Source organism: Phoca vitulina, unplaced genomic scaffold, assembly GCF_004348235.1.
Source record: "Phoca vitulina isolate PV1807 unplaced genomic scaffold, GSC_HSeal_1.0 scaffold20, whole genome shotgun sequence".
In the NCBI taxonomy this organism is placed as follows: Eukaryota; Metazoa; Chordata; class Mammalia; order Carnivora; family Phocidae; genus Phoca; species Phoca vitulina.
The window spans coordinates 28,449,996-28,472,417 of NW_022589723.1; the positions used below are offsets into that span (position 1 = coordinate 28,449,996).

Sequence of the window (22,422 nt, forward strand, 5' to 3'; positions counted from 1 at the left end):
GGAACACAACACTCCCGGTGCCTGACCGATGGGGAACATTTTCTCTGCTCTTGGCGTTGCCAGTAGAGATTTGGACCCCAGGAGAAACACTGTCAGTTTCAGCATTTGTGGGGACAAAGAACAGGGCTTCTCCCAGCCTGGGCTTCTCTCCCACCTTGGTTGCTGTGGCCCCTGTGGACTTCAGTTCATTTTCTCCCACCTTGCACTGGGGTGTGATGGGTACATGAGGCAAAACAGGAAGGTAGTGGGGAACGTAGTTATGACCCCCAGAAAGACTCCAAGACTCTGAGATTTGCATGCAGGACATCCTGGAGGCTGATGTCAGGCTCCACACCTGTGAAGGAGTGGGGGCAGCAGGATAAACAGAGGAAGAGGTTGGACTGTGATGTAGTCACAGAAGGACCTCGGGGATCCCAAGGGAAGCTCTGCTGCTGGGGCAGCTCTTCAGAGTTGTCCCCCCTTGGCCTTCATCACACCCTCCATCAACCATCTAGTCATCAGATGCTAGCTGTGTCCATCCCCTTGAGTCACACACTTCCCTCAGACCAGGAAGGGTGGAGAGAGACTCAGATGAGAGGCATCAGCCACCAATGCTCCCGGCAGCTGGGAAGAGTGCCTCCGTGGATGCACCACAGCAACCACTACAACATACAAGACGCATTTCAGCCATTAAGGAGCTCATACTCTAGTTGAGGGAACAAGATATGTGCGTTAACTACAGTACGAGGCAATGGATCCTAAGCATCAGACGTATGGCACTGATTATACATTTTACAGGTGCACAGAGAAACGATAGAAAGCCAGAAGTGGAATTATGGATTAGTTGACTGAACGTGCTCAATTTGCAAATGAAAGTACTCTGATGTTTAAAAGTGAAGGGACGTGTCCAAGATCACGTATCTACTGTGAAGCCACCCAGGGTTTCCTGATTCCCATTTCAACCCTCACTGTCCTCCTCAGTAAATGGTTCCTTTTGGAAGTGATTACTTTTAACAGGGTTGATCCATGTGATCTTGAATAGAACCGGGTAAGATAGAAAACAGACTCCTGAAATAGGTCCTCAGTTGCATAAGAATTAAATTCAAACAAATATCTTTGATCTTAATCTTAAAAGCTGTCAGTCAAGACATGGGCCTAGAAGGATTCGCCTCAGCTTATAAGTAATTTCACATTTTGTCACTTTTCTGTCCATTTGTGGCAATGTGGGAGGCCACTGTCGTTCTTGAAGGAAGGGCCAGCCCCAGCTCTGCTCATTTTGTGGAAATGAGAAATGGTTTCTGAGTCTTTTCCCAAAAAACACCAAAGGGCATATGGGTAAGAAACCACCAGAGTCAACACCAGACCACACTGGTGGTATTCAGCGTCTGTTAGGGTTATGGGGTAAACCATAACTGCAGTCTATTATAGTACTCACTGTTTTCCAAAGACAGCATGGCCTGGTAAGGGTCTCCTTTTATTCTAGAACCTTCCAGCTCATTTTTGCCTCTTCATATAATCATCAGATATGTAGGGTGCATTGTGTGTGGGGGGGTGGGGTGGGGATAGAAATGGCAGTTTAATGACACTAAACGGGGTTAATTTTAAAGATTTGGGTTCTTTGGTAAGTTATTAGTTGTTCATTCCTTTGGTCATTCTTTCAATAGCTATTTGCTCAGCACCTACTTTTGTACTAAGTATGATTGTAAGAACTGAGGACTTGAAGTTGCGTAAGACATGATCGCTCAGGAACCAAGCCATCAGGAAGCTTGATCTGGTGGATGAGACAGCTATATGAGAATGAACCAAGTATAAGTGCTATGATTTAAAACACAGTGGAAACAGCAGCAGTGGGATAGCACTAGAGATGTCCATGGTACAAAGAGTTCCAGTCATTTATTTTACTCAGCGTAACATCATTTGGCTTGAACTCCACCCATTATTTGTTTATTCATGCTGGAAATTTATTGGGAGCTTTCCATGTGCTTAGCACCGTGCCAGATACTAGAAATACACCTGATAGGAATGACCCAGCACTGTTTGCTAGGAAGTTCTTAATATTGAAGAGTTTTAATTAATTAAAACATCAATTTGTCTTTATTTTCTGAAGCATACACATGTCAAGGGACCCCAAGCATCCCATCTACTCCATACCATGTCCCATTCCAGTTCACTTGGGTTGATCAGAGCTCGGCTTCTCCCTAATCCCAGGTCCTTGCATCTCTTTCTCCAACATCTCACCTGCCCTTGACTCTTCTGATTTGGGATATACTCCCAGTTCTTGGCTACTGAGTCATTCTAGTGGTTGTTCTGGTGTTATCTTACTTCCCTAGAATCTGAGTTCCTCAATACAGCTTGGAAACAAAAAAAAAATATTCCATACTGGACAGTTTTTCCCTCTAGCCCTCCTCCATGGCTTAGTCACAAGTCTGTTTCCCCTAGCCCATCCTAGGGGAAACTGCTGGTCCCAGCCCCCTCAGTGTCTCCGCCTGTTTCTTGGTCTCTACAGAGAGCGCGGAGGTAGCATGCTTGGGCACATGCACAAACTCACCTTTGACACTGTGGAGTTTTTCCTTCATAAATGGCTCATTATCCAGCCTAAAGAACAATGTAGGAGTAAGCTATTCTTTGAGGAAATGGGGGTGAACTGGGGTGAAGTTGCCTCCCTGACTCAGTGCTGACTGCGGTTGTTATCAGGGAGTGCCTGTGGAGGTCGATGTTCCCAACTGCATGCACTGGTGGGCCCTCCTCACTTCTCTTCCAATCTCCTCTAAAGTCTCGGGCCTCCCTTCCTATTTCTTGTTGGGCCATCCACCCTGCTGACCCCTCAAGACCCTCAAGACCCCTCATCTTCTGGAAAGTCTCTCCACCCATCTGTTATTGCTCACTGCTCCTTACCCTTCTTTTCCTCAGCCCCTTCCCCGGAGGCCTGGAGCCCTGTACAGCATGCATTCTCACTCCCACACTGGCTCTGCCTTTGCTCCTGTATGATGGAGTAAGAGTGCTGTTTGGCACGGGCCAGCCCCTGCTGCAAGGTGCACCGATGTTCATTGTCAAGAGGGCTCTCCCTTTGACTTGCAAGCCAAGGATGGAGAAATGCATACATCCTCACAACGTAGTGTAATGGACTGCAGTTCTTAAGGAAGCACTTCAGAGACAAATAGTTTTTATAATGAAGCGGCTCTCCTAAGCCATGTTCAATGGGCACAGATGTGAGACTCAGAACCCTCAGCACTTAGGATAGGGTTTTCCCAAATGCAGTCTCTGAACCAACTGCGTCATTATTACCTGGGGTGCTTTTAAAGGAAAAGACTTAATATATCTGAATCTCTTGGAGCAAGGCCTCGGCATTTGAATGAGCAGGCTAGTAAGTCTAAGTTTGAAAGCCTCTGTCCAATGAGAGGCATACCTCCTTTTAGAGAAATGCCCCATGTTTAGAAAGCCACGCAGTGGTTGTCTGCTTGATCTCATCTGCAATTCTGGGGATATTCATCTCCCTTGAGATTTCCTCTCCAGAGGGGATTGTTTCTATCTTTCTAATATTCTATAAGTGGAATAACTCTATATTTAATTTCAGATTGGGTGAGAATATTTCTTCCTGAAGATATGAATGGACCTATCATGCAAATGGGAAAAATTCCCAATACCTTATATTTAGGACATTGTAAAACTGTAGAAACCCCTCCCTCCAGGTGACAATATTAGCTGCTCCTAAATGGACCTACGCTTTTTAAATATTTTTTTAAAAGATTTTATTTATTTATTTATTTATTTATTTATTTATTTATTTATTTGAGAGAGAAAGACCATGAGCAGGGGGAGGAGCAGAGGGAGAGGGAGAAGCACACTCCCCACTAAGCAGAGAGCAAGACACAGGGCTCCATCCCAGGACCCTGGGATCAGAGCCGAAGGCAGACGCTTAACCACCCTTAACTGACTGAGCCATCCAGGCACCCCTAGACTTTTTAAATCGTAAAAAACAAACAAGCAAAGCTTTTGAAAGGACAGGCTTTCTATTTTCATATGAATGGAATTTAGAATGATTTGGAGTCTTCTTAAAGCCAATTCTTGTGATGATGTTATTTCCATGAGCTTCCCTGGAAATATTCCAGTTCAATAAATTCTAAGGTCTCATGAACTTTTTCAGGGAAAGAGGGTATTTCTCATTAAGTATATTCTTTTACACACTAATGCTAGAACTAGAATATCCCCATTTCATAATCCTTACTGAGTCATTGATCCAGGCAACAATCATCAGTAAAGGAAACCAGTTGATAAAAGGCTGATGGGAACTGTACAATGTCAGAATCATGTTGGCACCCCTTGACCCCCAGTGGTCAATTTCAGCCTCACTGAAATGTGGACAAGCTGACATTATGTGCCCCCGATGTAAGGCAGTCGGAGACACACAGCACCAGCTATGAAGTATGCTTCCCCAAAAGTTAAACTGGAGCTTAATTTAGTTGATAGAAACAACTTCCAAGAAACATCTTTCAAGTTTACAAGAAATAGGGGACAGAGGACCAATTTAATAATGCCACAAGGGAGCAACAGATAGATCCAGAGTATGGAACATTCCACAGGACAGTTGAGCAGTTTTCTTCAATCAGTGCCATAGAAAACATAAGGATGGGCAACTCTAGAAGTCTACATGAAAAGAAACACAGGGAAAAAAATCTGATGTTTGGCATTTTTAAGACAATTAGGGAAATCTGAGTATGGAGTGGTCACTAGATGATACACAGAATTATTATTGTTAATTCTATTAGGTGTGATAATGGCAATGTGTTTATATAAGAAAATGTCCATATGATTTAAAGAGTAGAATGTTTTCAGTGGTTAGGGGTAAAATGACACGATGTCTGAGATTTGTTTTAAAATATGCATACACAAATAAAGGATAGATGAAGCAAGTGGTAATATCTTGAGATTCTTGAAACTGGGTGATGGGGTACATGGGGTTCGTTATACAATTCTCTCTACTTTTGCTATGTTTTAATATTTTCATAATAGCTTATTAGAATAAAAAACTCTACCTACAAAGAATAGCAAAGAAAGTAAACAGTAGAATAATATGCCACCATTTTGCAGACAAAAGTGAACATATGTTTGTGCTTGTATAGACATGGAATATCCTGGAAGGATACTCAAGAATCTGGCAAAAGTGATTGCCTCTGGAGGGAGAGGAACTGGGTGACTGAGGACAGGGATGGAAGGGAGACCATTCAAATGATTTTTTGAAGAGAGGATGGAGACCTTACATAAGGAGAGAAATTGGATTTATGAACTTGGTCTTCGTAAGTTTGGTTCTATTCCTCCTAATGTCCTGGTCATCTATTGGTTGTAAACTGGGCATTTATACTTTGTGGGCTATATTCAGCTGAAAAAGTTAGTTTCTGTAAATGACAAAGAAATTTCTTTAATAAACCCGTGTTCAGTGCCTGCTGCTGTGGGTGCTGGGTCTTAGGGGACAAAAAAGATGAGTCAGACACTTATCATCAGAATGATAGGGTTTAACACCAATTTACTAATGCCTTTTTATTTTAGGCATAAAAAGAAGGAACCTCAGGATGGCCAATTCTTCTATTTTGACAGTCTTTCTGACTCATTAAGAAATCTATTTAGCTGTGCCAAGTTCCATAGATAATGAAGAAAGATTTTTGTCAGTCAGTAGTGTGACCAAAACCCAGTGGATGCACAAAGTTGATGTGTTGGGTACTCTGTATTTAGGTACTATAGTAATAAGGGTCATTAAACAAAATTTAAAATGTCGTTGAGCGGAATTAGAAAGTTAAGTGATATTAAAATACCACTTTATCCTACTGATTACATAAAAAGTCCTGTTTTTCCATAGTAGCTTGTGGTTCTGAGCTACACATGAATACATTAAAAAAAATAAAAACCCTTTAATTTCATAGGAGACCAAAATGATCTTCTTGCAAATAACCTTTCTGATATGAGGGAAGATGTTATTCCCTTGTTTCTATTTTATCGTTGGATGGAAAAAATTAAGCTAATTGAGTTGGCACTGGAGGTTTTTGTTTTGTTTTAATTTTATTCAAATTGCATTTGGGCAAATACTTAAAGAATAGTCTTAAGTGCTGTTGCATTACAAATCATCTGAATGGATATTTCCTTCTTTTCCCATCTCTTCCATTCCCTTCCAACTTATTTACCTTTTGTATGGCTCTGCACCATGCTAACTTTACAGGCTTTGTAACTGTGGTTCTGACTATGCTGAAAAATCTGAGTTTACCAATATAAAAATAGAAAATAATTTGTCAAAAAAAGTTTGACAAATCTTAATGGAATCATCTTTGGAGGCAAAGTGAGGACAATAAATCTTCCTAACCTGAAGGAGAGAGATCCAGGAGATGGACCTGGCAGGAAGTACAAGTATATTCAAAATAGTGACACAAATAATTGTATAAGCCAGTTCACCAGAACTCCTCCTTTGTAGCTGACCTTAAGGGTTTAGCTGGGTACTAGATGATACCAACTTGACGTCCTAAGACATCTGCTTTAGGCTGCTCTGGGCAACAGAACATAGGACTACAGGAACACAGCTATTCCTCTGTGCCTAGGACTGGTCTTGTCAGGAAAAACAAAACAATTTTTTTTTTTTTTTTTTTTTTTTTTTTTTTGGTGTATTCTAAACTTCTGGAGCTCTATCTCTGAGGAAAGTGACCAGATGAAAGAAGATCTTTAAATACCTCTTATCAGCAGAATCAGTTTGAATATCTGGTGTGCCCACTTTCATCTTTCCAACCCTCCTGAAAGGCTCCTGAAACCCTCAGGATGGCCAGTTGTATTTTATTCGGTTGGATTCTGCACAGCTGGGAAGAAGAGTGTTTTAGTCATAATGAGTCCTGGCACTAATTCAATGAATATTTGTTAAATTGATTTAAAGAAATAACAATTGTGCTGGATATATTTATCTTTGATGTACACAAAATTCATGGCTTATCTCTCTGAAGTTATGTTAAAATTATCTAAATAATTTCTACATACACTTACTATATTTCAATTCATCACCTTCAATTCTGTAATAAAAACAATGACTTAGACACAATTTAATCATCTTATGTAAAACAAATCTATTCCATTTGAGGTAGATTTAGAACGATATTTCCTACATAATAAATATATTTTTATTAAAAATATTTTTTAAGTAAACTCTACACCAAAGTGGGGGTTGAACTCACCACCCCAAGATCAAGAGTCGAGTGCTCTACTGACTGAGCCAGCCAGGTGCCCCAATATATTATTTTTAAATTAAATTTGGTCTGATACCTAAACAAAATATTTTAAAAGAGTTAAATAAATACATCTCCAGAGACAAGGTAACCAATTTTATCCAACATGTTTCAGTGATAGAGGGGCAATTTGCTATGATCACAAATTAAAAATTTTTTTAATCTAAAAGTCTTTCTAGGGGTGCCTGGGTGGCTCAGTTAGGCGTCTGCCTTTGGCTCAGGTCATGATCTCAGTGTCCTGAGATCAAGCCCCACATTGGGCTCTGCTCAGCAGGGAGTCTGCTTCTCCCTCTTACTCTCCCTCTATGCTTTCTCTGTCTCTCTCTCAAATAAATAAATAAAATCTTAAAAAAAATAGAAATCTTTCTATAATACCTTGACATTGTACAACATTTCATGAATACATGATTATACAACTTTAAAAAAAAAACACCCAAATGACCGAAGAGACCTAAAAGTTACACGTTTAATAAAAAAGTTTTGATGATCCACAATAAAAATATTGTTAACCACAGTATAACCCCAAACATGTTTTCCCCAATCTATGAGCAAGCAAGCAAAAGAGAAACATCCTGCTTCACATTGTTTATACTATTTTATTTAAAGATAAATCCAGTTTAGCATAATAATAATTATTGGTATTCTTCTAGATATCATGTTTCTTCAGGGACATTTTTTTTTTTAATTTATCTATCCATTCTAGAAAGAGAGAAAGAGTGAGAGCCGGGAGAGGGGCATAGGGAGAGGGAGAGAGAGAGAGAGAATCCCTAAGCAGACTCTCCACTGAATGCAGAACCCATTCCACACCCCCAAGACCACAACCCCAGCTGAAACCAAGAGTCGGATGCTCAACCGACTGTTCCACCCAGGTGCCCCTTCAGGGACATTTAAAGAACCTTCCATAGTGTGTTCTATATACCATAGGAAAAGAAAAATTATTATCAAGCATGTCCTGTGATGGGTACAATAATAACAATAGTTTCCTGAGTCTATGTAAGCAATTTCTTCTTTTAAAAAAAAGACATTTGGGAGACGCCTGGATGGCTCAGTTGGTTAAGCATCTGTCTTCGGCTCAGGTCACGATCCTGGGGTCCTGAGATCGAGTCCCACCACGGGCTCCCTGTTCAGCTGGTAGTCTGCTTCTCCCACTCCCTCTGCCCTTCCCCCCAACCCCTGCTTGTGCTCTTTCTCTCTCCCCCCTGCAAATAAATAAGTAAAATCTTTAAAAAAAGGACACTTGGAAAAAAGAAAAAAGGGGAAAAAGGAAAAAAGGAAGAAAAAGAAAATTTAAAAAAGAAGAAGAGAGAAAAAGGACATTTGAATCTGCATCTATCACTGCATCCTGAATAGTGAGGAATGAGGTGAGGCCCCATGCTTACAGACAGCTAAAAAACTAAAACATATTAATTCTTGCAACGTGTCAAATATCTGCCCCTCAAATAAATAAAATGAAAGTAACTTTATTAACTATATGCTATACTGAAACTGAGATAATATTCCCTGTATTATTATTGGGTGATATTTTATCCTAGAACTTATAATAAAAAAAGAGATGGAGAGATTTCTCTAAACCTAAAGATGTAAAATGAGAATAGAAGCCTGCGTATCTTGTTTTCATCTCTGGTTCTGAGTAATAGGCAATTTTTAGAAAATGTGGTTCCCACATCCACCTTGTTCCTGAGAATGGATACAATTTTGAAAAAGGGAAAAATGTCGTGAGCTGTTGATATATGTATCAAGAATGCCCTAGAAGATATCTGAACATAGTACAAGTTTTGATCTTATAAACACAAGTGGAGCACAATGTTTTTAGTGGAATATCTTTTAGCTCATCAGTATGGACACAGTTGGGTTTGCTCAGGTAAACACATGTGCAGACAGGTTGTCAGGAGGTTAAGGCAAATAGCACAATGAGAGGAGGGGAGGAATTTCTTAGCATTTGGCTCTGTAGCACCAAGCAACGTATGGTATGGTATTTACAGCTCTAGCTTGTGGAAAAATTGGATTTTAGTTCCAGATGTATTTGTAAGTCACTTGGAAGCTATCTCTTTGATTTACTTCCCCAAATGCTCCACTCTTTATTCACAGAAACTGAGTATTTTTTCAGTTCCTAATTATCTGCTTGGCAGGAAGTGAGAAAATATGAAGGTTTGGTAAGTTGTATAGATGGAATGAGTTTTACCTCAGGTCCTTGATACTCTAAGATAATTGCCACCATGTTTTCCTCTGTTGGGTGGAGACTAAGTCCAAGAATGCGAACTTGTTAAAAGAAGTTTTTGTCTGGTCTACACTGAACTATGATCACTGTGACTGGTATAGAGAGAGACTACTAGTAACTGACTCTAAATCTAGAAATAACTGTCTTTTCAGGTCTAGAGGAGGAGTCTCCATTTCAAAGCACTTACTGTAGGTTATTGGTAGAATCAATTTTACTTCTGTTGGGGAACTTGCTGAAAAACATAATGCTGAGCAACAGAAGAGTTAGAGTTGGTTTTTCTAAAGAAATAGTAAATGGCCCGAAGATTATAAGAGAGGCTAGAGAAAATGACAACTATAAAAATAAGTGAAGTGTCCTAAGTCAGTTGGTTAGAAGCCAGGACTAAAGCAAAGAATTCCAGGATTGATGTTTCTTTCTCACTGGGGAAAGGGGTTTCAGTGATCTCAGAGAGCCACAAAATAGTACTAATTGGATTAGTAATGACAGATATTCAAACACCTGCACCTCACTGCTTGAAATGTCTTAGGATTTGGCTGTTATTTTGAAGAGTAAGATTACTGAATTAAACCAGGGTTATCACTCTACAAGCTCTTAGCATCCCAGGATTATGCTGACAAGTCTAATAGCAGGGATAACTTTTCAAACATCTTAGGAACTGGCCAAGTAGACAGTGAACAAACATGCTATTTTCATGAAATGAATATTTATTGAGCACCCACTATGAGCCAGGCCTTCTTTTAGGCACAGAGATGCAGGTAAGATCCTTGCTCTGATGGAGCTTACCTTCTAATATTAAACAGCATCTCACTGGCAGGCAGTGGAAGAGCACAGGATGCTTTGGAAAGGAAGAATTAAGTCATGGAAAAAATTTAAATCTAGGTTGGGGGAAGGAAACTCATTTTGAGATGCTTGATGGGAAGCCATTGGGCCCTATGAACCGAGGACTAAATAGAAGGGAAGAAGTACTTTAGATGCAATCAATTTATGTAAACCTGGCATTTGAACTATAAAAATCTGGTTGCTCTTTGTCAGTCAACCAAGGGACAATTTAGGTGGCATCAATTCAATGAGCTTATTACTAATCTCTTACAGGAATCAATAAACATTTACTTTTTAACCAACCCCTGAGTGACTTGCTATTACCACCAGTTATTCTGTTAGACTGGTGACTGTTTAAAAAGGTGTGAACAAAAATATTTTACCTGCGTAATTAGAGAGTCTTGGCCCTGCAACTTTTAGGACTTTCTCAGGTTGCCAATTCATTGGTTCTGATTGCGCTTTTTGATTTTAAAGTTTGTTCTCTGCAGTAAGCTACAAAGCTGTACTCTGATAATACATAATAAGGGTATTATGTATCATTCTCTCTGGTCATAATAAAATCAAGTTCATTATCAGCCCAGACAAGAACATGCCATTGTTCTTACAGGATGTCCAGCCTTATCCGATGTCCCAATAGACTTCTACATGATAGTTTCAATTTACAAAATCAACCCACTCTCCAGTTCATAGCAACAGCAGTTTCATGCTCTGAAAAAACACTTAGAAGTTGCGGTAGTTTCATTTATGCTTAACTGGAGAGACTTGCTACCTATTTCTTGGGAAGAGGGGTCTATCCCAGTTATTCTGTAATAGGCTGGAAAAAAAAAAAAAAGAGAGAGATCTTGTATTAAAATTTTTTTTAACTACAAAAGTAATGTGTTCCTGACAGAAAAATCAGAAACTAGAACTATGCAGGAAAAATCACCCACACTTCACCAATCACTGAGAGATCTAGTTAATAACTGTCCCAGTGTTTATCTGTTCAGTCTTTTCCACCTCTCCCCGTTCATCACAGTTTAAGAAAATGAGATCATACGGTACACAGTATTTTGTGATTTGTCTCCTTGCCCCCTTAATAACCATCATGTTGTTTCATGTCATCCTACATATCCTAATGACTGTGTATATGTAATAGGTATGTAATTAACTTTATTCAAGGGCATAGAAGGCAGAAGATTTTTCCTTATTAATTTAATAGAGTGTCCCCGCTGCCCCTTCCCTACAGCCGTTCTCAAACCCTAAGTGACCTCTGACCAATTTCAGTGTCGCATGTGCAACACGTGCAGAGAGAGGGACAGCCAGCTGCCGGCTCCCGCCGACGGCGTCAGGGCAGGACTCCACAGCCCGCCACTGTCCTCTCTTCGGAACCACGCCGCTCGCTCAAGGGTGGCCAGTGGCCCGCGGGGAGCGCTCTGCGGTCCCAGGGGCCCCATTCCATAGACGCCGCGTCCCCTCTTCTCCCTCTCTAATCTCCCTCTCAGATGACCCCGAGTTCGGGGGAGCCGGGGTCACTCTGCGCCCTCTTCTTCTCACGACAGCGCGGCCACCGCGTCGCCTCCCCTCGCGCACCCTCCCAGCACCAGGCCGCCGGGTAGAGACCCAGAAGGGGCCCTCGCTGGCCCAGCCCGGGTGCCGCACGGCGCCGCTGCTGGACTGGAGCCGCGCGGGGCCGCGCCGTCCCCGAGTGATGACGCGCTTCCTGCCCTCCCGGCGCTCGCGGGCCGTGCGCTCGCGCTCGCCCTCGGCTCTTGTTCCGCGCCCGGAGCCAGCGGCGGCGGCAGCGTCTGAGGCGGCTGCGGGAGCGGAGCGGTCGCCGGGCGCGCGGGGGGACGCCGGCTGCACTCCGGGGCAGGCGCTCTGCAATGAGACAGTAAATGCATCCCCCGGTAAGGCGCACGGCTCACTCGGGTTTTCCTCCTCCTCCAGCTGCATGCACGTTGCATGAATTTCTCGTGTCTTTTCCCTCCCCTTTACAGAAGGAAAATGTGGGTGGTTTTTTCCTCCCTTTTGCATCTCGTGAGTGATGCCAATGCAGAAAAAAACCTGCAAAGCTCCCAGATTTGATGTCCTAGGAGGGCTTTTTGCAAAAATAATAATAATAATAAAATAAAATAAATTTAATGCACCTGTCTATCGCACATGTATGTTTCACTGCACTCGACCTGGGCGCAGCGGTTTGCAACCAGGCTGGCAGCCGGCGCCTGAGAGCGGATTCCTGGCCGGGGGCAGCCAGTCCCCTCCGGGGCTCCCGCTGGGTTTCCGGTAACTGGGCTTTGAAAAGCGGCCCCGCCTGCATGGAGTGTCCCCTCGGCCCCAGCCGGGCCCCCGCGCCAGGAGAGTTGGCGCGGTCGAAGCGGCTTCATTCCAGCATTGGCCGCCCCGACTTCAGCGCCACTTTGCAAACAAGTCTTCGGCCGAGGCTCGAGGCGAAGACAGCCCGCCGGTGCGGAGCTCGTCCAGTCCCGGACTCTCAGACCTGCCCATTCTACGACTCCCCTTGGCAGTCTCGCCACCAGCAAAACTGCTGGCTGCTGAGGGACCTGGGCAGCGCCCGCCCGAATGCGAGAGCAGGATTTGGATTTAGTGCCGCTGGCCTCGCACTGGACGAGCGGCGCCCTTTCCTTCCTCGGCCCCGCAAGCTACAATTTCGCGCTCACTGGGAGCCGGGGGGTCCTGGGGACTGGGCATTTCGGGATTCCCTGAGGGGACCGAGGAACGACGTTCGAGGGCGCCATATTTTCAGTGGGTCTTGGCTGCGGAGGGAGGGGGCGTACAGTTTCTGGGGCCCGGGGGATAGCGCGGCGCCCCCGCAGGAGAGGCGGGAGGGGTTTTCGCCAGGAAAGTTTGCGCGCCGCGGGAGGCGCGGAGGCGGCCGCGCAGAGCGCGCACGGAGGCTGTTCCTGCAGGGTCGCGCGGGCTGCAGCGCGTCGGCAGGCCGGCCCGGCCCGGGTGGAGGGCCCAGAGCCGCCGTCAGGGGCTGCGCGCCCGGCTCGCCCCTGCTCCCTGTCCCGCTGAGATGCCGCGTGCAGGCTCCGAGGCGCAGGGAACACGCCCCTCTCCCCCGCCGCCGCGGCTGCCCGGGCGCTCCGCCGGAGCCGTGCGCTTGGCGGCGTCCCCCGGCCGGGCGCCTGGTGCAGAGCGTGCTCCCGGCGCCGGCCTCGCCTGGGCGCTCGCACCGCGCGGGGGCTCTGTCCCTGCGGGAGAGGAGGCGAGCCGGCTAGCGGTCCGGGCCGAGGGCCTGGCCTGCGGTCGCCCCGGGGCCGAAGAGCGGCCCGAGGCTCCCCTCGCCTCCTTGGCTGCGGCGGCGACAGCAGCAGCGCCGGCGGCTGCGTGCTCGGCTTTCGCCGCGATGCCTGCTCTTGGAGGCGAGGTTGGGGGGGGGGGGGGGGCGTTTCCAGAAGTTGGGGCTTCAGGTGACGCGTGGGGGAAACTTGAATTTGTGCCGCCCGTGAAGAGTCGAGGTGATTAGGGGAAAGGGAGTTGTTTCAGAATCCCTGCGTCTCATGGTGAAAACTAACCTCCGATTATTTCCAGAAGACGAGAGAAGCGTGAGCTGCTGAGGTGTTTGGCGTTGTCCAAGACACAAAGAGGAGGGCAGGGATGACGTCCCGAGAAATGGGCCCCCAGATGTACATAAATTACAGGCACGCTGGTGCTCCACCGCGTACTTTGGCTTTAATAGCACCTGGGTGTGCTGAGTTGGGGCATTCGTCAGGTTGCGCGCTATCCTCCTCCCTTCTCCAGAGCTTGGAGTTGGCGACTTCGCAGGAGTGGGGCTGTGGGCATTCTTTTCTTTTGAAATACAGTAGATTGCGATCTCTGCTTTGTGAAGGGGCAGAGGAAGGGCGTGTTTGCTGACCTACAATCAGCTGAATGCAGAAACATGCCAGCCTTTCTCCTTGGCGTCTTATTGAAACGATGCCATAGTATTGAGGTCATGTCAGCACTTTGGGGCTTCATCATTGGAGAGGCTTCAAGGGATCACAGAAAAAGGCAGGTGGGGGAGTGTGAAGCTTTCATCTGGAATGCGCCCTGTGAGGTCAGGGATTAGGCTGCTCCTTCGCTAGTCCTCTTCATTAAGTGCCTCCAGTGTGGATGTCAGCCGTTGCGTTTCAAGATTTATCTTCCGTGTTTGCTGATTTGGGATATCTATGCAAACACTGTGGAGGGGTGGTGGATGTGACAAGTGGCCTTGAGGGTTACCTGCACGAATGCTCTCTTCTTTCTTTCTTTCTTTCTTTCTTTCTTTCTTTTTCTTTCTTTTTTTCTTTGAGCCCTGGAATTGTGGAAAACACCCAGAGCCCAAGATACATTTATCCAAAATTAGCATAAACAATTTAGGAGAGAATAAAATCAGTTGCAGAAAACCATCTATTTTGTAAAGTTCCTAGTCTTAGTGGTGGTACCTTGAATCACAGAAACACAGGGCTCTTCAGATTGGGGAAGTCACTGATTTTTCTCTGCCTTTGTACTCACTCAGGTTATCAAGGAGATACAAAAGAGTTTTAATTAAAGTGTCTTTTTGACGTTGATGTTGTGGTTCTACCTGCAAACGGAAAACAAATTTTTACAACTATTCCGTTAAATGAGTTACTGGGGATACTCTTTATAGGCTTAGGCTTATAGGTGTGTCTTGAATTCACTTACTGCTAAACCTACTTGTTTAGGGTTTTTCAAACCAAACAGTTTCTTTCCTAGAGTATTTTCACCGGAAGTCAGGTTTTGCAAAGAGGTGTGTGTGTGTGAGTGATGGGGGGAGATGGAGATTTCTAGTCCAGTTTCTGTGTTTTGTACCTCAAAATTATACCCATTCCCCTTTACCTCCACTCCTCACTCCCAGCAGATTATTCGTTCCCAAGACCAGTTAAGGGTGGTTACAGATGGTGAGCAATCTAAATTTTTACCAACTATGCTTAGAAAAAAAAATCTATACATCTAAAAATGTATTTATTCATTTTAACATTATGCTTTGCAACTACATATATGTTACATACTGTGTGCATGTGCTAAATGTTATATGATAAAAATTAAATTTAAAAAATAGAAGTTTTCTTAATAAAGCTGAAATAAAAAATTAAAAAAGTTGCAAATCCTTCAATCTTCATTCCCAAGTTTACTCCTTTCATATTTATCAATTTCTTATGCCTCTCTTAAAGTGTTATAAATTGTGCTTTGTTGCCTCTTGCCTGATTCATATTATAACTTTGTGACTTGATCAAAGTTCCTGCATTTTTGTTGTTGTTGTTGTTAAGAAGATTTTATAACTTCAAAAGGTTAGAAAATGCGTGTGCATTTTGGAGAGTTGCCTGTCCGTTTACCTGGCTGTGTGGTGTGTGTGTTGTGGTGTGTGTGCGCGTGTCCACACTCTTGGGACAGTGTCAGAAACTTGTGACATTATTGATTCAGAACTTTTGAGTCATAATGATTTCTTGGAGACTTTGGGTGGTGTTTGGCCAATACAGGAAGTACTAAAAAAGAGTTAAATAATTCAAAGTCATTTTTATTGGGTACAAAAATGTTTTAAAGAAGGAAAATGTAATAAGCAGGGCCAGAATTACAGCTTAACATACCCAACTGGTGCCTTTTTAATTACAGTACTTTCCCCCAGAACTTCTTAATCCTATTACTTTTATATTTAATAAGGAGACTAGTTAAAACATAAGCCGAACAGAACTATTACAAATAATGGGGATAAATGATGGGTTTAACCAGATGTTTTGCCTAAAGTAAGAGAGTTAAGGAATTTGAACTCTGTCGAACTCCCCCTGTAGGCCCCCTCCACATGCCCCCTTCTCAATAAGCAGGGGATTTTAAAAGGCAAAAAATCTTGGAGGGGGTGGAGACAAAAAACTAAAAAAGAAATGAAATGCTTAAGGTAGGCTTCTCCTGTCCATCACCATCCTAACAACCTTTGGCTCTGTGGCAGGTGCCATTTGAATGACAGCTGGTAGACAAGGCTGGGTACAAAATGCTTTGGTTGTGAGAGCCTTTCTTTATGTGTCACCCGGAACTATGAATTAAGACTGGGCTCATTTGCCACCCATTGCACAGTGGATTTTCAGAGTCAATGCCAAGAACATGGTTTTGTTTTTCCCTTAACCAACAATTTAATTTCAGCCAAAGTGATGCTGTTCTGAATTTGTAGGAAAAGTAATGAATATTTGTATTTCCTTTTTACTCTTCTTGCTGCAATCTTAACAAACAAAATTCTCTAAAGTCTCCTATTCACTTACTCAGCAATTGTTTTGAGGGCTTACCATGTGCTTCATGCTAAGAAGACATCCCCTGCCCTAACCTCACATGCTGAGTTCCTAGGGGGTGATATTCATTTGTACTTTACATATCTAATAGATGGGGTAGGGAGGGAATGAGTGTGTGATTAAATAGTCTTTGAAGGACAACATAATAGCAAGATGAACAAAGGATATGAACAGTGTTCCCAGAAGAAGAGATATACATGGTCAATAAACATGTGAAAAGATTCTTAACCTCCACAATGGTCAGGGAAATGCAAATTCAAAACAGATATTACTTTTCTGTCCATCCAGTTGACCCACTTTTTAAAAAATTGGTAACATCTTCTGTTAGATGTGTTGGGGGGCAACTCGCAGACTCTCGGGTGGGAGTATGAATTGCTGTAAGATTTAAGGAAAGCAGACAATTTATTTCTAAGTTTAGAACCTGCTACCATATGCCCCAGCAATCCCATATTTGGAGTCCTGTCTTACAGAAAGAAAAACATCAGCATGCAAGGATCTGTGCATGAAGATGTTTATTGTAGGATTATTAAAGTAAATAAATGAGAAGCAACATGAAATGTCCATCAGTAGGATGAATAAGATAGGGTTTATTTTGGATTATTTTGCAAGGGATATCCATGATATATTGAATGTAAATAAAATCAAGTTACAGAGTATCATATGTAGATCCTATTTCTGATTTAAAAAAGAAGTCCTATGTGTATAACCTTGGAGAAAGATGTGGAAGGACACACAAAAGTTGAGATTGTTTAAAATTGGCAGTGAGAAGGGGGGTGTGATTAACTTGCTCCATATACACCTTGATTGGTTTAGTTGCTCAAACACAGAAAGCTTTTCTATATGGAAACACTTTAAAATGGTATTTGGTTCATGAATACGAAATTTGTTTGGGACCATTTTGGAAACAAAAGGTGAGCAATATCACAGTTGCCTTCTCTGATGCCTTCTGCAGCAATCTTTTCTCTCTTCGGAAACTTTCAGTTAATTATCTTCTGACATCCTGAGATTTCCCAATTTTGAGTTAAGGCCTTCATTGTAAAAGATGGCTTCAGGAAAAGCTGTTTACCTTTATCCCCCAGGAGAGTAATGAGAATAAGAGATCAAGAAGGCTCTTAGTGGGGCGCCTGGGTGACTCAGTTAAGTGTCTGCCTTGGGCTCTGGTCATGATCCCAAGGTCCTGGGATTGAGCTCCCCGTTGTTGGGCTCCCTGCTCAGCGGGGATTCTGCTTCTCCTCTCCCTCTGTCCCTCCCCACCGTTCATGCTCTCTCTTTCTCTCTCAAATAAATAAATAAAATCTTTAAAAAAAGAAAAAGCTCTTGGCAAGCACTCTCCTTTACCTTGACTTTCTCTGATCCCAACTGAGTCAAGGCCTGGCCAATTTGCAGAGTCTTCTCATATAGCAGCAGCATATCCTCAGGCTTGGTTTTCCTATCCAAGGCTCGGAGAGGTACTATTTAATGGCTGTGCTGGCATTTGAACTCAGGTCTCCTTGCACAGGATCCCTAGCTTGCTGACTGCTCCACCTGAATCATTTGTAATCTTGCCTCTTAGTGTGATTTTTGAAACTTGATAGAATTTATGAATTCTTGGCAGTGACCACTAAAATCAAACTTTGAAAAGCTGTGGAAACTCCATCTACATTTTAAGAAGTCCATCCTCTGTGAGTCCTGGTGGGACACTCAGAATCTCAACCCACTGCAAGTCAGGACTCTGCTGCACAATTTAAAAATCATGGTTTAGATACCACCAGTGGTTCCCCAGCTAAAATGCATCAGAATCACCTGCAGGGCTTGTTAAAAGCCAGCCTGTTGGGCCAAGGTTTCAGACTCGGTGAGTCGTGGGTGAGGTTTGATGATTTGCATTTATAATAAGTTCCCCGGTGATGCTGATCTTGCTGGTCATGGACCATGCTTTGAGAACTGCTGGTTTAGAGACACCAGCTTCCCGTTTTGCCAATCTTGTGTTCCTGTCCAGCCAGTGCTCTTCCCTGTCATGGATGAAAGTTAATGCCAGTCAAGGCATGTTAAGTCAGTTTTTATCAGTTTTACCAAGCAGGGAGAAATAAATATTTGGGTTATGTTATTTAACTGTTGTCTGCATTTGTTGTATGTGTTTGGGGATTTAGTGATGGATAGATGGATGTATGTTTACTCCACAGTGAGAGTTCATGAGTATTGTTTTAAATATTTTGTAATGGATTCTCATGAGAGTGGAGAGGACTGTTAGAGATTGTTTGGTTTTTGGTTTTTCAGCATGCATGCATATTGAAGATTTGAAGTCATTGATTTCTTTTAATAAAAAGTTGGCTACATGTGAAGGGCATTGTGAAGAAAATGGTGACCAGATGATAAATGTTACTTCAGTTGCATTGTAATCTGGTCATTAGCGCATTTTTTTTTGGAGGAAATTAAGGGCAGTAGCCATTAATTTCAACAAGTGTTTATTTCACTGTTGCCATGGGGAACACATTTCTAACAATGCTTATCAGTGGTACATGCACGCTTGGCTGTCCCCAGGGACCCTCACTTGTGTGTAAGTCCTTAGAGGCTCGGGTGACCCAGAGCTCAAGAAGAAGTTTCCCTGAAAGGCTCTCCTCCCCACTGATCCCCTAATTCTAAAATTCTTTAGCAGATAAACATTTGTTCTATTTTTAGCCACTTAATTTTAGTGCTTTTTATTTTCTAATGATTTCACATGTAAGTTATAAGCAAAGCAAAATTGGTAGTGGGGTGTATGGAAAAAAAGTGAAATGGGAAAGAAATTTTCATGAAGGAGATCCTGCTTAAGCTTGTAGGATGGGTCTCTTTTGTAGGGTTCTCCCCACTGGCTACACATTGGGATCACCTGGGGATTCTGATGCATTGGTTTGGGTGGGGCCTTGGAACTGGTGGTTAAGTTTTCCAGGTAATTCTGATATGTAGCTAAGGTAGAGAGCCTCGATTCACAGTCCTCTGCCTCATGTTGCCTCATTTTTGAAGATTTTGTTCATCTAGACCATAGTCTCTCCTCTCTTAAACTTTTTTTTTTTAATATTTTGCCTGAATGGAACAAACCAAATGAACTTTTCTGGGTGGTGGGATTATAGATATTTAAAATTTCTTAAAAATACTTTTTGGATTTTGGGGCACCTGGGTGGCTCAGTCGTTAAGCGTCTGCCTTCGGCTCAGGTCATGATCCCAGGGTCCCGGGATCGAGCCCCGCATCGGGCTCCCTGCTCTGCGGGAAGCCTGCTTCTCCCTCTCCCACTCCCCCTGCTTGTGTTCCCTCTCTCACTGTGTCTCTCTCTGTCAAATAAATAAAATCTTTAAAAAAAAAAAAAAAACTTTTTGGATTTTCCAAATTTTCTCTATATTAGGGTATATTTCTTTTATAATCAGAAAACACTTTAATAAAAATCTTACTAGTGGCTGGTTTGGGTTTATCATATATTTATGAATTTATATTTCTCTATGATGATCAAATATCAAAACAGTAAAGTCTCCCTGTATACAGCAGTGAATGCAGTGTGCTTCCCCTTCTGTATTTCTTAGCTTGCTTTTGTTCAGATATTTTGGGATTATAGGTTTGACTTATTTCAGCATTTTATATTACATACCTTAATTTACAGGAAAGTCTTAGAATTGAATTTTGTAAGCTTGTTTAAGAATATTTTCCCTGCTTAATTATGCTTTATTAGTTTTTCTGATAATCAGAATTTTTCAAGATTTTCATTTATTTTTTTTTCCAAGAGAGCATGAGCATGCAAGAGCACAGTAGGGAGGGGCAGAGGGAGAAGCAGACTCCCTGATGAGAAGGGAGCCCGATGCGGGGCTCGATCCCAGGACCCTGGGATCATGACCTACCTGAGCCCAAGGCACATGCTTAACCAGCTGAGCCACCCAGGTGCTTGATAATCAGAATTTATAAAGATTTTATCTGAGAGAGACAGCACACAAGAGCGAGTATGAGTGCACATGAACAGAGGGAGGGACAGAGGGAGAGGAAGAAGCAGACTCCACGCTGAGTAGGGAGCCCAACTTGGGGCTTGAACCCAGGACCCTAGGATCATGAGCTGAGTGGAAGGCGGATGCTTAACCGACTGAGCCACCCAGGCCCCCTGATAATCAGAATTTTTAAGCAGCGAGTTGTATGGTGCCATCAACATTTTTGGTAACTTAAAATCTATATAGATTGTCCACCCAACTCAGTGCCTTGGCCACCTCTCTTTGTTATCTTTTCCTCTACCCTACTTCAGCCATCTTTCCCATAGTTATTTCTAGACAGAGGGTATTTGGCATTGTCTAGAGACATTTTTGTGTGTCATCGCTTAAAGGGAAGAAGGGGTGCTACTGGCATTTAGTGGGTAGAGGCCAGGGATGATGCTAAACATCTTACAATGCGCAGGACAGCCTCCACAACAGAGAATTATCTGGCTTAGAATGTTAGCCATGCCAGCCCTAAGAGACCCTGCCTAGTGTCCTTGTTTTTTAAACACCAGCTCACAAGGGAGAGTGATTTGATGTGATGACCCAATATGAGCACACGCGCGCGCACACACACCCACACACACAACTGGAGCAAGTTTCCCCAAATATTATTTACCCTTACTACGTATAATGTACTCTTAGACTTTTTAATTTGTTCAATTAAAAAAAATGCTCATCATGACCCACTAAGCTGATTTTACTGCCCACTCTCCCTTCATTTGAAAAATACAGTTGGACTTTGCCATTAGCAGTACCTGCACCTCCAGCAAAATCTGGACAAGCGTTCCAGTGTGACCCTCACCTTTTCTCTTTCATCTTATTCCCTTTAGTACCTAGTTCCACTGAGCCTTCACCCTACATGGCCTCTGACCTGGTGACCCTTCCATGTTTCATTGACCATCATCCCTTTCTTCTCTGACCTCCCCTGCCCCCATCTCAGGTGCTCGCATACACCCTCAACTCCCTTGACCCTTTCTCCCTTCGTCTAACTCCCTTGGGAAAACCCCACCCTCCACCCTCCGCCTACCTCGCTCCTGCCTGAGGTCTAGGAACCCAGCGAGAGAAAACACACAGCCATCTGTGTCGTCTCTCTCTTTTGATTTATGACCGCAGATCTCAAGGGGAACTCTTGGCACAGTGGGGTGCATTATGTTTCTATCCTCACCTCACTTTCAGCTGATGACCTGGCTTATTTCAGGGAGAAAAAGAGGCATTTAGGAATGAGTTTCATCATCTTCCTTCCTACTAAATCTGCTAGCCTATCTACAAGCTGTAACCATGCAGCATTGTATCCACAGAGCCTTGTAACCGCATGAGCGTTGGAGCCTGTTCTCTGTTGGCGTGCAAGACTTCCACTCATGCATGTATGGCCTTTCCCTTCTGCATGATCACTTTTCCTTCTCTGATGGATAATCCCCCAAGAGAGAGATGCTGTAGTATCCCTCATATTAAGGAAAAAAGCAGCAACCACAGCGCACTCTTGACCTCATCCCCCAGTCAGCTGTTCTTCCATTCCTCTACCCTCCCTAATAGTAAACCTTTCTGAAAGAATTGCCATACATCCTGCCCCATTTCCTCCCTGCTCATTCTGTCTTGAACCCACTCCAATTTGGTTTTTGCCCCACCCCTTCACTGAAGCCACACGTCTTCAGGTACCAATGCTATCCGGTGGTCAGCTCTTCCCTGCCACCTTCTGCAGCCTCTTGGCCACAGTTAGCCAGCTGATGGCTCTCCGGGACACTTTCTTCACCTGGCTTCCACGCCACAATGGCTGGCACATAGGAGTTAACAAAAAATTTTAATGAGTAATTGAGGAAGAAAACTTGCTGGTTATGGAGGTTAGCCTTAGATGAGGAAACAGAAATCTTTCCCAGGTTTGAGCTAAGGAAGAGAGTATAGAAGTGGAAAAGCAGTGTCTCATGGGGCC

At 43.4% G+C, this 22,422-nt stretch overlaps 1 protein-coding gene across 11 annotated transcripts in view; it reads left to right on the top strand.

The window, feature by feature from the left end:
• The first annotated feature begins 11,988 nt into the window (after positions 1-11,988).
• Positions 11,989-22,422, top strand: part of TLN2 (talin 2) — a 421,358-nt gene continuing 410,924 nt past the window's right edge. For all 11 annotated transcript variants that reach the window (XM_032417152.1, XM_032417158.1, XM_032417149.1 and 8 more), the window contains exon 1: positions 11,989-12,155. The gene's annotated coding sequence lies outside the window, so the exon portion shown is untranslated. The remainder of the gene's footprint in view (positions 12,156-22,422) is intronic.